Source organism: Gavia stellata, chromosome 8, assembly GCF_030936135.1.
Source record: "Gavia stellata isolate bGavSte3 chromosome 8, bGavSte3.hap2, whole genome shotgun sequence".
In the NCBI taxonomy this organism is placed as follows: domain Eukaryota; kingdom Metazoa; phylum Chordata; class Aves; order Gaviiformes; family Gaviidae; genus Gavia; species Gavia stellata.
Genome location: NC_082601.1, coordinates 14203810 through 14216704, shown reverse-complemented (window position 1 = coordinate 14216704; position 12895 = coordinate 14203810).

Genomic DNA, 12895 nt, shown 5'->3' with positions numbered 1-12895 from the left:
AGCGTTGATTCCAAACAGCTTCTCAGCAAAGTGCCTTACCGTGCTTTCGTGTTAAGTGGCCAAGGCCTCTCTTCCTTTAAAAATCAAATGTAGTGTATTGCCAGAAGGGTATATAAAATGTACATTTATAAAAACATAGTGGTGTTTCTGAGAAAACATTGGAAAGACACATTGATGAGACACATAAAAGGTGAATGCACACTTTGATCAGATGTGTTTACAACGTGGTTTATATCATGTGCCGAGTGGAGCAGAGGCCTGGGAACAGCAATCACTGGGAAATAATCCCCCGTGGCAGGAAGGCTCCGGCATGCAGACTGACACACACGCATAACTTCGCACCCTCTGAGTGCAGTGACTTTCTGCAGCGGCCCCGCATGCATCTTTAATGTCAGGTTTCTGAAGCACGCATTACCATATCTTTGTGTGGCTTTGCAATGGCTTCGCTTTCTGTTGGGTTTTCCGTGCTAAGGTGCTCACATACAAAAGTGATGGTGACGGAGAAGGTTTTGTGATCGTTTCAGCCCGGTCTGCACTGTAGCAGCGTTTTGGGAGCTGGTTTTTCTGGCCACGGCTTGTCTGTGTAATATACTCCGTGCAGGGCTCTGCCTGGGCTCCGTGCACACAACGGGTGCGTGGCTGCACTGATGCGAGGCCAAGCATGAACTAATACACCCTGCCCAGCAAGGAGACTTGTTGGCATGTACCCAGTTCTGCATTAACGTGTCCCACAGCTTTGGTCAGCATGAAAAGAACTGCTGTATCCAAAAGATATACCATGGACAACCCAGGGTGTTAGTTTGGCTAGTGCTTTGTGTGACAGTGTACAGCTACTCTTTGTACACAGCCTGGTTCCGTTCAGCACTGCACCCGCAGTCTACAGTGTAGGCAAACGTCTGGATATAGTCTCAAAACAGATATTGGAGTCAAAATAGTAGCTTGGTCAGTGAGAATCTCTTGGAAATGTCCTTGGGGAAGAGATGGGAGGAGCAGGGCCTTCCAAAGCCAAATCCTCCACCAAAATATAACTGCTTGTAATAACGATCAGCTGTTTCCAGGCCAGTCCCACCTGGCACTGAAGTCAACCTTAGTTGCATTATTTATTTTTACTGTCATTGGACAAAAGGGTAGAAGTGGTGGGGTGCATGTACTTGGGCAGGAGGCCTTGCTTAACTCCTGGCTGCATTGAATAAGGACAACTCTCCTCATCCTGCTCTCATAGCATCAGATACTTTGTACCCAGTATGTTGAAGGGTGGGGGGACAAGTGTGACATCTCCCCCAGGTTCTCACAGTTTGGCCGGACAAGCATCTGCAGAGCTTCACTCTCTCCTTCCCGTCTCCCCTCCTCCCCTCATATTGATGTGATGTTCTCACTTGCATCCAACTCCATCCCCTGCACGGGACAGGGACATCTCTATAAAGGTGCTTTCTGGTGTCCCTGCTGTCCTTTTGCACAAACTGATGCCAGGCTCACTGTTCCCAGCATGACCAGGGGCTGGCATGAAAATGCCACGTGATACCTTCAGGCAAACTCTGCGATATCAGATACACCAGCAACCGTGCTTGGCAATGGCAGGTTGGGATAGTCCTGCTGCCAGGTAGCCCTGGATACAGCTGGTGCAGGGAGGTGCTGCTCAGCCTCCTGCCATCTCACCCGTCCTCATCCCAAATACAGAGGGTGTGCACAGGATGCTCTTCACCCCTTGAGGCCTCCATGACTCCTACTGATGTCCAGGGTGCATGAGGACGAGAAAGCAAAGCAAGGTGCCTGGCTGTTTATTTGTATCTCCCGTGAAAGTTGTGTTTAAAGGGATTGTTTTATACTCCGCTGTATATATTCTCCTGCAGTTACTGACCTTGCCCTTGCCTTTGCATTTATGGAAAGAGGGCAGTACGTATTTTAGGACATTGTATGTTGTCCTGGACACTTGGAGTACAACTGGGCATCCCTTTTGCTGAGATGGATCAGGCTTTCGTGTGTCCTTCAACTGCTAATCTGATTTTTTCAACAGCTGCATAGGGCAACGATGGCTACTGAGTCCCTCTTCACAGATATCTCATTAGCAAAAGATCAAATACAAAAGCAAAACCAAATCTCCAATGACTTGAGATTTCTCAGACTTTCTAGTGGTGGTCTTCCTTCATTTACTGAAAAAGTATTATAATAACCATTCCAGCACTGTATATATTATGTATAGAAGACATCATTACTAAAAGTACTGTAGGTGAATTGTTCTGTCAAATTTATATCTTAAGAACATTTTTAGCTGTTTTCTACATCATAAGAACGGAGGTAACATGCTGAACCTGTATATAAACCTTTTGTACATTAAAAAGTAATTTTTTTCATAATTCCTTGTGCCTGTTGTTATTGCTTTTTATTGGTAATGGTGGTTGGTCTTGGTTTGTCATTACCACGTAAACACAGTCGGTTGGACTCGGTGGTGCTTAGGAACTGCGAGTGAGGAGCTGGAAGGGCCTGATGTGTGAGTCACTGCTGGATGTGCAGTGGTCTTGCCTTGAAGAGCTTCCAGTCAACAATGGGGTGGAGGTGGCAGAAAGAGAGACAGCGAAGCTGGGGTGCTGCTGCAAGCACAGCAGTGCTGCCCACGTGGCTTTCATTGGCCTCTTGGCAGAGGTGATTTGAAGAAGGATGACAGCGCAGCAGGGACAGCACAGCAGAAGGGCTCAAAGCAAGGGCTGGAGAAATTCAGCAACCAGAAGATTCATGGCAAAATGGCCGTCATTGTCAGTGTCCAAAAGGAGATGGAAATAGGAGAGTTCAGCAGAGCTGTGATGTGCCATGACAGCAACTAGTTGAATATTGAGTTTGATGAAAGGAGAAATGAATCTGTCCACTATGTACATGATGGGAAGCAATGATATGGTGAGCAACAGACACATTGGTCATGATCCAGTTAGAGGGTCGTCCATCCCATTGATGAGAAAGATTTCATTTGACTGCAGCAAGAGTTAGCTCAGCCACTCAAGAGACTGATTTTCAACTTGGTTTCATAGAGGTGGATTGGTGTGGACAGAGCTAGAACTTTAACGGAGGGTGGTGAAGCTGTTCATAGATGATCCTTATGGGCACAGCAATGAGTTTGGAATAAAGTCAGCTATTGAACAAAGCAGTTGGCCAGTGAATCAGCCATGGCACTTGGTATAAATGAACCAGCAGTTTCATGCAGAAGCAACTGAAGGGGTGGCCTCATTTTCCTCCATGCAGGATCCCTGCTGAGTTGATTGGTAGAATCAGGTAAGTTTGGGGCAAATCCTCACCCTACTATCTGGGTTCCCTCATAGTCCGTGGCAAGAGATTGGCATATCCCAAGACAGAATTAATCTTTCCTGTTTTAGACACATAGGATGGGGTGGATTTTCCTCTGGAAGACATCTGTCACTCTCCTCATTGATTACAGAGAGACACCATGTAGCCAGCTTAGATTAGATACCTTCTCCAGTAGGGTGAGATGAATCCCATGCTCCTGTGAATCTCTTGCACCAATCTAGTCACCCTCAGCACAGTCTGAGGTTGAGCCAGTGAACAAGATGTTGATTAACGTGTTAATGATCCTGTTAGTCCGCAAATCCATTGGGTAAATATCACACCCCTTTGTACTGTCCAAGAGCTACAGAAATCACATTAAAAAAAAATGCAGCAATATTATTAAAAGGAAATTGTTCAGAGCTTTTCTATTGACAAAAGGCTTTGGAGACTCAGATCAGCTCCTACTGCTTTTCTACTTCAAACACTTAAAGTGGGTTCTAATCTAGATCAAATGCTGCTTTTAGCCGGTATTTCACTTCAGAGTTCGATCAGGGCACACCTCTGCCTGTGTAAGAACATATTTATTACTTAAACTGGGCTAACATTTCCTAGGAGCCCACCCGAGGTCATGTACCAGCATGTGCATTTTTATTGCTCAGCCATCCTGGAATAAACAGGGATCGAAAGGCTCATTGCTCCAATTGTAAGCAGGTATTAACCCTTCTGCAACAAATGCTGTTTATAAGCCAGAGCTTGGAGTTTATATTACTGTGGCAGCTTCATAGTATTCAATTAACCTTCTTTTTAATCAATCATATCCCTTATGAAAATGAGCTATCCTAACAGGGATAATTCTGACCCTCTTTGGTGAGTGTTATCTCACTTCACTCCCAAAACCAGTGGGGGCCTAGGAGGAGTAAGATCCCACTCCAGGTAAAACCATCACAGCTCTTTAATATTGCACTAATATGTCAGGTTTTCCTGGAGGGGAGAAAAAGCCCATAAAAGCTACTGTAGCTGGATCTGATTGCACTTACTGAGTACAGAGTCATTCCAACGGCTCTTTATTGCAGTGGTCTCAGTAGGGATGACATAGGAGCTCTTGTTCTTTACGAGCTGTTGGATCTACTTGGAAGAGCATACGTGTTGTAAATAAATGGTGTATTTTATATTATTGGAAGGACAATTTATGACCAACCAAGGCCTCTTGCAGACAGCTATTTAACTTGTAAGTAAAATGACCTAACACTTAAGAAATTTAGAAGCTACAAAACAACCTGTGTTGTGGCCAATATACTTCTTTCTCCTTGATTTATGCTTCATGTAAAACTTGAAATGGCTATATTAAATATGTTTGCTGTAAAAATAAAAATAAAATTAAAAAAATAACAAAGTGATGCTTTCACACATGCTGAAGGTTTGTGACTACTGTAGCTTCCTCCAATTGCACTAGCACCTCTGATTCATTACACAGGTCCCTTCCCCTCCCTATTTCCATTTTCCCTGCACTGGCCTGTCAGGCAGATATGTGGGGGGCACGGTGGCCTGCCTGCTGTCAACTTTGAAAGAGCTGCTGCACTCAACTACATTGCACTTGCTGGAAATGTCTAAGTATCAAGGGCTTACCGAAAAGCAACTCTGGGGCTGCTACATCTGTCCATCAGAAGCTATTTTGCCATCACATCTTTACCATCATTTGTAAGGTGGTATCAGCAAGGAGCAGCAGGCATGGCAACACACCCCGAAAGGCAGCTTCTGCACCACAAAACAGGGCATGGGGCTACATAAATCTTTGGTCTAGGTTGCTCTGGCTGGTCTTAACTCTTACTAAGTGCAGCCCAAGCTAGTCTCTATAGCGAAAGGACGTTTAAGGAAGGACTCAAAGCAGAAGCTTGGTCTGATGCTCTGAATGCCTTCTAAAGGAGGTTCTTTCCCTTTCCCTTTCTCCCTTTCTCTTTCTTTCTCCCTTTTCCTCTCCATTCACTATACAGAAGGTCTACAGATAAAGACAAGCTTCACAAATACCACCTCTGTCCCTGGGTTTTCTGTTCCTCTTCGGAAAGGACCCCAGAGTGCTCTGCCCATACAAACATCCCCTCTGCCAGGGTCTGACAGACAGACAGTTGCATTTTTTGACTCAGGAGTATGAGGAACAGCTTTCCTGACACCTGCAGAGGGAATCATGCAGAAGAAGAGCACACTTTTCACAGCTGGATGTTGGCCAAAGCACCAAGGTTCGTGCTACAGTGCGGTGCTGGTGGTTAAAATAGATGAAATGAAAGGAGGAGAGCAGCAGGGAAGGAAGTAAAACTCTGGTGAAAGCAGGGCTAATTTTCTTCATGGCTTTGTGTCTCCCAGCATGTCTCCCACCTGCAAAATTTCGGGGGCTGTGAGGAGTTACTGGCCATGACAAAAGCAAAACAAAAATGTGATGCTTCTGTAGGTATAAGAGAGATCTATTTTTGAAGAGTTTAGATGTGTAGAGCTTCACATAAAGGGCTTTTGGGAACAAAAGCACCATTTTTAGCTCTGTTACCTCTTTTGCCGACTACTCGGTTGACCAATCGTGCAAGCAGCCATCACCTGAAAAGGCGGTGTGACCAGTGGCACAGCAGCTGTACGGCGCTTGGAGGGCTTCAGCCACCTGCTTGGGTAGAAACAACCGCGGCAGCGACGGTGACCGAGGAACACAGCTGGGACTGATCCGCAGCAAGCTTGGAAAGGCGAAGCAGCCCCAGGCCTGGAGTCTGTAGGTGGGCTGCCCCACCCTTTGGCAACGCCAGCATCCTGCCCTTGGCTGCAGACCTCAGAGCAAAGGCGCTCCCAGCCTCTGCGCCTCAGCCAAGCTGCGGGAAACAAATGTGCTTCTCCCTTTCTGCCCACTGTTATTGTACAGCAAGAACCTGGTAATCTCCAGGTGGCTTTATTGGCCCCATTTCCCAGCTGGCAAAGCAGCCCTCTGAGAAGGTACCTGCCTGCTGCACTTACCCATCTGACTGGCATCTGAGCAAAGTGTCTCAACGGACTGAAAAGAAGTGATGTATTTTTTTTTTTTTGAGCAAAGTGTCTTGATGCGAACCATTTAACCTCTGTGTCACTCATCAATAATGACGATAAGTGAAATTCGATAGCGCTACATGAAATGCACAGAGGATTAAACATCACTTCAGGCACACGGAAAGTGGGCGGCGTTACCATATCTGGGAGATCTTAAGGAGGGGTGAGAAAATGGGTTTTGCTCTGCAGTCCAAGAGGCTGCACCCCTGTAACACCAGCATCAAATGAGGAGGGTGCTCCAAATGGTGATCCTAATCACTTCCTGCAGGCCAGTGAATTTCCCTCGTTAGCAGCCATCCAAGAACTGAACAGGTCTCACCTTGCTTGAGGAGCTCTCAGGAAATGATCGCTTGTCTTAGCAATGTCAGGAGATTTGTCAGTGAATATGAAAAATGTTTTCAGGGAATAGAAACTGGGGCTGAGCCAGGTGAAGGTTTCTACTTAATTGGAAAAAAAAAAAAAAGATCCCAGCATTTCCATCACTAACTGGAAGTAAGTGGAAGCATTTTGAATAGATCAGCAGTGGTCTAGGTGTTGAAAACACCAGTGGCACCAAAGTAGTTGAGAAGGCTTTTCTTAGAGATGAGAGCCAGCTGTTTTGCCACTGATCGCTTCCAAATAATAGCCTGTAATTGCCCAAATTAGAAGGGAAATTTCAAATCTGATCCCATTCAAAAAGCCTTCCCAAAATTTAACACATACTAACAGTGCATTAACAAGTTTAGCCTAAAATCCTTCCACATCTAAACCCTGGATTTAGAAGAGCATGGGGCTGAGACATGACTTCCCAAGTAGTCTTGTAAAAGTGACATCAAAAGGATTTTCAGCTAAAATATTATCAGTGTATTTTTTCATTAATGTTTTAACTGTCATTCACATTTAAAAAAAAAAAAAAATTAGTATGCAGAGAGCTGGGCTGGCTTCATCATGGGTGAATCAGTACCAGAAAAAGTCACATCTCCAAAGGGCCCATGAGGAGCTGTTTTCCACCCCTAATCTTCCTACGAAGTTCTTCCACTTGTGAGAAGTTAGTATCGAGCAGATCTCACACAAGACGAAGGTGTAAAATAAAGTCAGGGGCTGAGGGCCTTTTAGATTAGCATAATCCCTCCTTATAACAGGAAAATCCACATTGTTAATGTTTAAAATTATCCCGACTAACACACAAAGTATTGTACTGTGTTGCAATTAGATTAGCTAAGGTAAAACATCTTTCCCAGCCCTCACTTCAGTGCTGACACAAGGTACTTCAGGCAAAGCGCTGGTCCACAGATGTTTCAGCAGATTCAGCAGGGCTGAATCAGAAATGGTTCATGTGGGAGCACAACTGGTGAACAAAGGGGGTCTTTTCTCCCTTTAGAATAAACCCCATAGACGGAGGGGAAGACGTTTATTTATTTTAAGATATTTCAAACACCTTTACTACTACTAAAAAAAGACATTGCCATTTCTTGAATAAAAATAACTGCAGAACCATCAGGGGGCTGTAGTTGTAAACTTACTCTTGTGTACATGCTTCAATGTTCTTGATTAGATTGAATGAAAGCCACTCGAATTATAAAAAAAATAATCCTCAAATGAACCCAACTGGGTGTCATACCAAAAAAATGAAGAAGATTCTCCTCTAGCATGAATAGCACAAGTGAGGCAGCATAATTTATCTCATTAGCTATGTTACCACAGGTCCATCCTGTCACATGTGCGGCCTCAAGGAGAGTGCTTTGGCTGTGTGAAGAATGGGAAAATAGGTGAAATGTGGAAAGACCATATTTTAACAGCATTATGAAGGAGGAAGGTGAGTACAAGGATGGGGGTAGAGGTCCAACCGCTGAGACACTCTGCCAATGGGACCATTACCCTGAGGTCCCCACTCCCTTGGCAAATGGTCATCCCTTCCCATCTTCTCCAGGGTGGCCAGTGGGCCCTGGCAGGTCGAGCTGCTCCTGCACTCCGTAGCTACCTTTCTTCTGTGGAGAGCTGCTGCTCGCTCTCCCTGCATCTTTCACACTCTGCTCCTCACGCTGCTGCATCTCTTCAATCTGACAAAACTTCTCTCCTGTCAGCAAAACCAGACCCCCTCCAGGGGTTTTGTCACCGCACTGTGTCAGCTAGGAGCATTTCTTACATCCAGCCCGTACAATTAAGCCAGAAAAGGTCTTGAGGCTGGGTCTGAGCTGTTTGTTTCTTTTGGTGGTGGTGGTTTGTTTTTTCTTAAGACACAGAATTTTGAGCCTACCATTGCTCACAGCTAAAGAAAACACAGAGAGACGGCACTCATGGGCAAAACTAGACCAAAGGCTGAAACCCTGTCCAAGAAATATTTCGCTGACCTCAAGGATTTAGCTAATCCTGTCCTCAGGGGGATTTTTGCTGGAGGCAGATGAATGTAAAGCTGCGAGATGAGGCTGTGTTGTGCTTTACCTAGGTGTGGCCAGCAGTACAGGAAACAAAATGGTCCTGTAGACAAGCAGCAGGGATGGGGAAGGCGTGGAGATGCTGATCCAGCATTGTGAGGGGAGACCAAAACATGGCCCACCTCTGGTCGCAATTGCCCCACATTCCTGAGGCTTCAGGGTGTTTCCTCTGGGTAGGGCATGCCACTTTCTAAAGGAAATTTGCCCTGGACCGGTGCCACTGCCGGTGACGCAGGCTGCTTTCATTGTCCCGGTGGGGTGGTCACTGCCCATATTTGCAACTCTCAGCTGCAAGGCAGTAGTGAGGCTGCTCATTGTGGGACAGTGCTGAAAGATGTGGGGCTGACGTGGTCAAAGCAACATGAGCACACTGGTCTCTTTTGGATAGTTTCTCCGATGCTCAGGCCTGAAAACTTACTCTTTCAAATGACCCATTTGCTTTCACAAGCTGCCTTAGTTCAACTTTTGTCTCGTAGACCAACCTGCTGCTTCATTGAAGAGAGGGTTGGGGTTTTTTGAGTTTTCCTACTGTATCTTGGGGTTGTTGGTTTGGGGTTGGGTTTTTTTTTTTTTAATAAAATTGCACAAAATTTTGCTTTCCTTTCAGCTGCAAGGGAAATAGCCTTTGTCCAGGCTGGTTAACCAGCAATGGGAAAAGCCCAAATCAACTTAGTTTTTAGGTTCAGGGACAAAACAACACCAGTCAGAGGTGCCTTCAGTGGAGAAGTCAGAGCTTTCCTTCCATCTGTGCAAACGGAGGAAAACCACCTCCACAGCTCAGAACATGAAATTTCTGTGAAGAGTAACGTAGCACCTATTGAGAAAAGTCTTATTTTTTTTTCACTGAAAGTCATAGTGAGAGAAACAATCATAATGAGCATCGCATGAATTGGAGCAGAAAGTAGACAAAGAAGCAGGAGTAGGTCTGAGCTTAGTGACTCGGAAATGACAAGCTGTATCACCCAGGTAGGACAGACAATTGAAAGACCACTAAGACATACAGCACAATACATGACAGCAAGCTCCAACTACCTGCATGCAGCCTTCACAGTGTGCTCAAGGTGACATACAACAAAGGACAACTCAGTATGTGCTCCATGTGTTAGGAAGCAGAAGATGGAGCAACTCATGGTATAAACCAGTTATGGGGTACATCTAAAAGACCACATGAAAATATTGCACAATGACTCTGTGCATAGGGTTTTCCAGCAGCCATGCACGCTTCATTTTTTGTTTTGCAATGTACAGGATGAGACAATGCTGGTACCATCATTGCTTCAACCAAGAAGCAAATATCTCATTTAAAAGTTTATTTTAATGAAGTCACAATAAGGCCTCCAACTGGAAAGGTTATTTATTAACCTCTTATTTACAAATTGAGCCCTGATTTGAAAATTAAGGCATTGTAATCTAATATTAACCCACATGTCAGAAAATAATGAGACAAACTACAGGGAAAATTGCATTCCATATTGCAAAAGACCCATTTTATTTATAATGACCAGGATTACAAGTCATGCCAACATTGATGGATCATACTTTAAAAATCTTGATAGCTCATTCATTTCTATAATTATATTTATTACAAATTAAATAAGTTGCGGACACCCTTGATATACAAAGAGACAAAATTAATTTGTGAATCAGTATTAATCTGTCATCAAACTAAATGAACTCTCTTTCTGGCAGCCTACTGAATGTAATGTACTGTACCAGGCTTTCCGTGATTCTTGGGACATGAAAGCAGTGGAAGTTCAAGTCCAAGCTGTTGAAGGAACATCTCTTCACTTGGATGTATGTCATTTCTCAGTATGGCTTTTAAAATCAAGAGATGAGATCACAATAGAAAACTTTCTTGGCCAATTTCTGGTAATCAAAAGCAATTCTAACATTTCCATGAGCCTTGGTGCGAGGGTTCTGTGGCCAGGTGCCTCAATGCAGTCAATTGGTAGAGCTCCATGGACCTCAATGCAACCAAGCCCTGCAGCCTGGCCATTCCTCAGCCAGCAAACTAACCCAGCAGTCGTAGCTACTATATGCCACCACTCAGTTCAGTAGCAAAATGCAGTTTGCAGCGTTTTAGGACTTTTCCTGTGACCCCCTATGCCTAGCTCACACTGTGGAAGCTGAAAAGACTTGTACATTACCGTTGTCCTTTCCTGACAATGCAGGTCCTGAGTCCTTGGGGCAAAACCCTTCCATGCACTGTGACAGCAGTGAGCGACATCAGCCCAAGCAATGTGTGTGATGCTTGCTCCCCTCGGCCAAGGGAGAAGCAAAGGCGGCTGTTCGGATGTTCCTGGATGAGATTACAGACCCTAATGCTCAACAACTGCCACTGCAGTTAGCCGAAATGTGTGCCCATCTGCTCTGGGGTTTTGTGCCTGTAGACAAGGAGTTCTGCCAGCTTCAGGAGGACTCAGGCTTTCTTCCAAATTAGTAAATTTGCAGGGGAAAAAAAAATAGAAAAAGGCTCAATGCTGTAGGTTAGAGCACATCGTCCTAGTGGACACAAGCAAAGCACGGTAAGATGGGTGGTGGCTGCAACAGTAGCCTGTCCCCTTGCCACCAGCCTTTCCATCCCAGCGTCATCCCCAGAGCCAGTGCTGACGAGCCGATGGTCAGGCCGTTCCTCTCCTAAATAGGACGCGACTCATCTAAGGCAGCAGAAGTGCTTGCTAGTCTCTTTGGGGAGCAGGGTATCATCCCTGTGTTTACAGTCCTCTTTTTTCACCTCCTTTTCTTACTTTCTTTTTTCTTTTTTTTCCACACCCCGCCCCCCCCCCCCCCCCCCCCCCCCCCCCGAGCTCTCCCAGAGGGAGGTGCACAAGCTCATCATCTCGGAGGCAAATTTGCAACTCCAGAAGGTTGGACCCCATGCAAAATTGGCCAAAACATACTGAACTCCCCTGCCATAGTCTGCTGATCTCTCCATGTCATTTAGCAGCTAGGATCCACTAATAAAGTGCAAGATGTAGAAATGTCATTTAGAGTTACCTACCCGTAACTAAATAACTTTGTAATGAATGAAAGGCCATTTTGAGCTGATGCCTTAAAGACTAACTTCATCTCCATAAAGAAAGAAATATGACTCAAACAGAGACAGCCCGCATATGGCATTAACAAACCCTCTTTGTGTTTCTGTAGGAAAAGACTGACACCAATTGAGTTGTGCGCTTGCATCATCTTCACCTTATTTTGCTTTCATACTGATGACTCCACCTCAAAATATTCTTACGGCTTTAGGTCTGCTTGCAGGGAGCTGGTGGGCCCCTTCTCTAGGAAACAGAGAGAGGGAAAAGGTGTTTCTGAGCTAAAAAATTTGTCTTAGGTTAACGTCAGTTATAGAACAAGAACAGTACCTGGTTTTCTAATATCACAGTAATTAATTTTATCTGTTCATAAAGGAAAACTCAGTATTGCCAGAAGAAATGATTTACACATCTTTATATGACAGTGTTTTTCCATTCACCTTTTTTTTTTGGAGCATTTCCTTCAAAAGACGTTAAGCCCATACATTACTATTTAAAGAGTTTAATTCAACCCAGGCAATAATGACCCATAAATATTCATGATTTTGTTTTAACATTAAAATAACATCTGTTTCAAAACATCTGCAATCTGTTTTCAATGCTTCGGTAACATTTAAATTAACTGTAACTAATACAATAAACCACTATTAGGGATAATGATAATGAAAGATGCCCTATTATGAGACATGAACAACATGGAATTGAATGAAAAACAAAACAGGGGGTGGAGGGGACGAACCCAACAGTCAGATACCAAAGCTCCTTGGAACTTAAATCCACCACTATGGGAGAGTTTCCTCTGTGTAGGACTATTGTTTAACCGCCTCAGCTGCTGCGTCTCAGCTCCGCTTGGGTCTTGTTCAAATTTCCACTGCAAGAGCAGTAATTTATGGCACAGGCGATGTGACTACTTTTAACGCGGGGGGGGAGACTCATGCTCTCCAGCTGAAGGGGCCCACAAAGTATTTCTGAGCTGGAAAATCCAGCCACAGCCCGCGCAGGGCTTTCCCAGCCAGATGCAGTTAACAAGCCCCTTAACCTCCCCACCGGCCCTCTAGACGTCCCCAGTAAGCAGCGATGGCCAGTGGCCACACTCACGGGTGCTGCCATGCTCCGCGA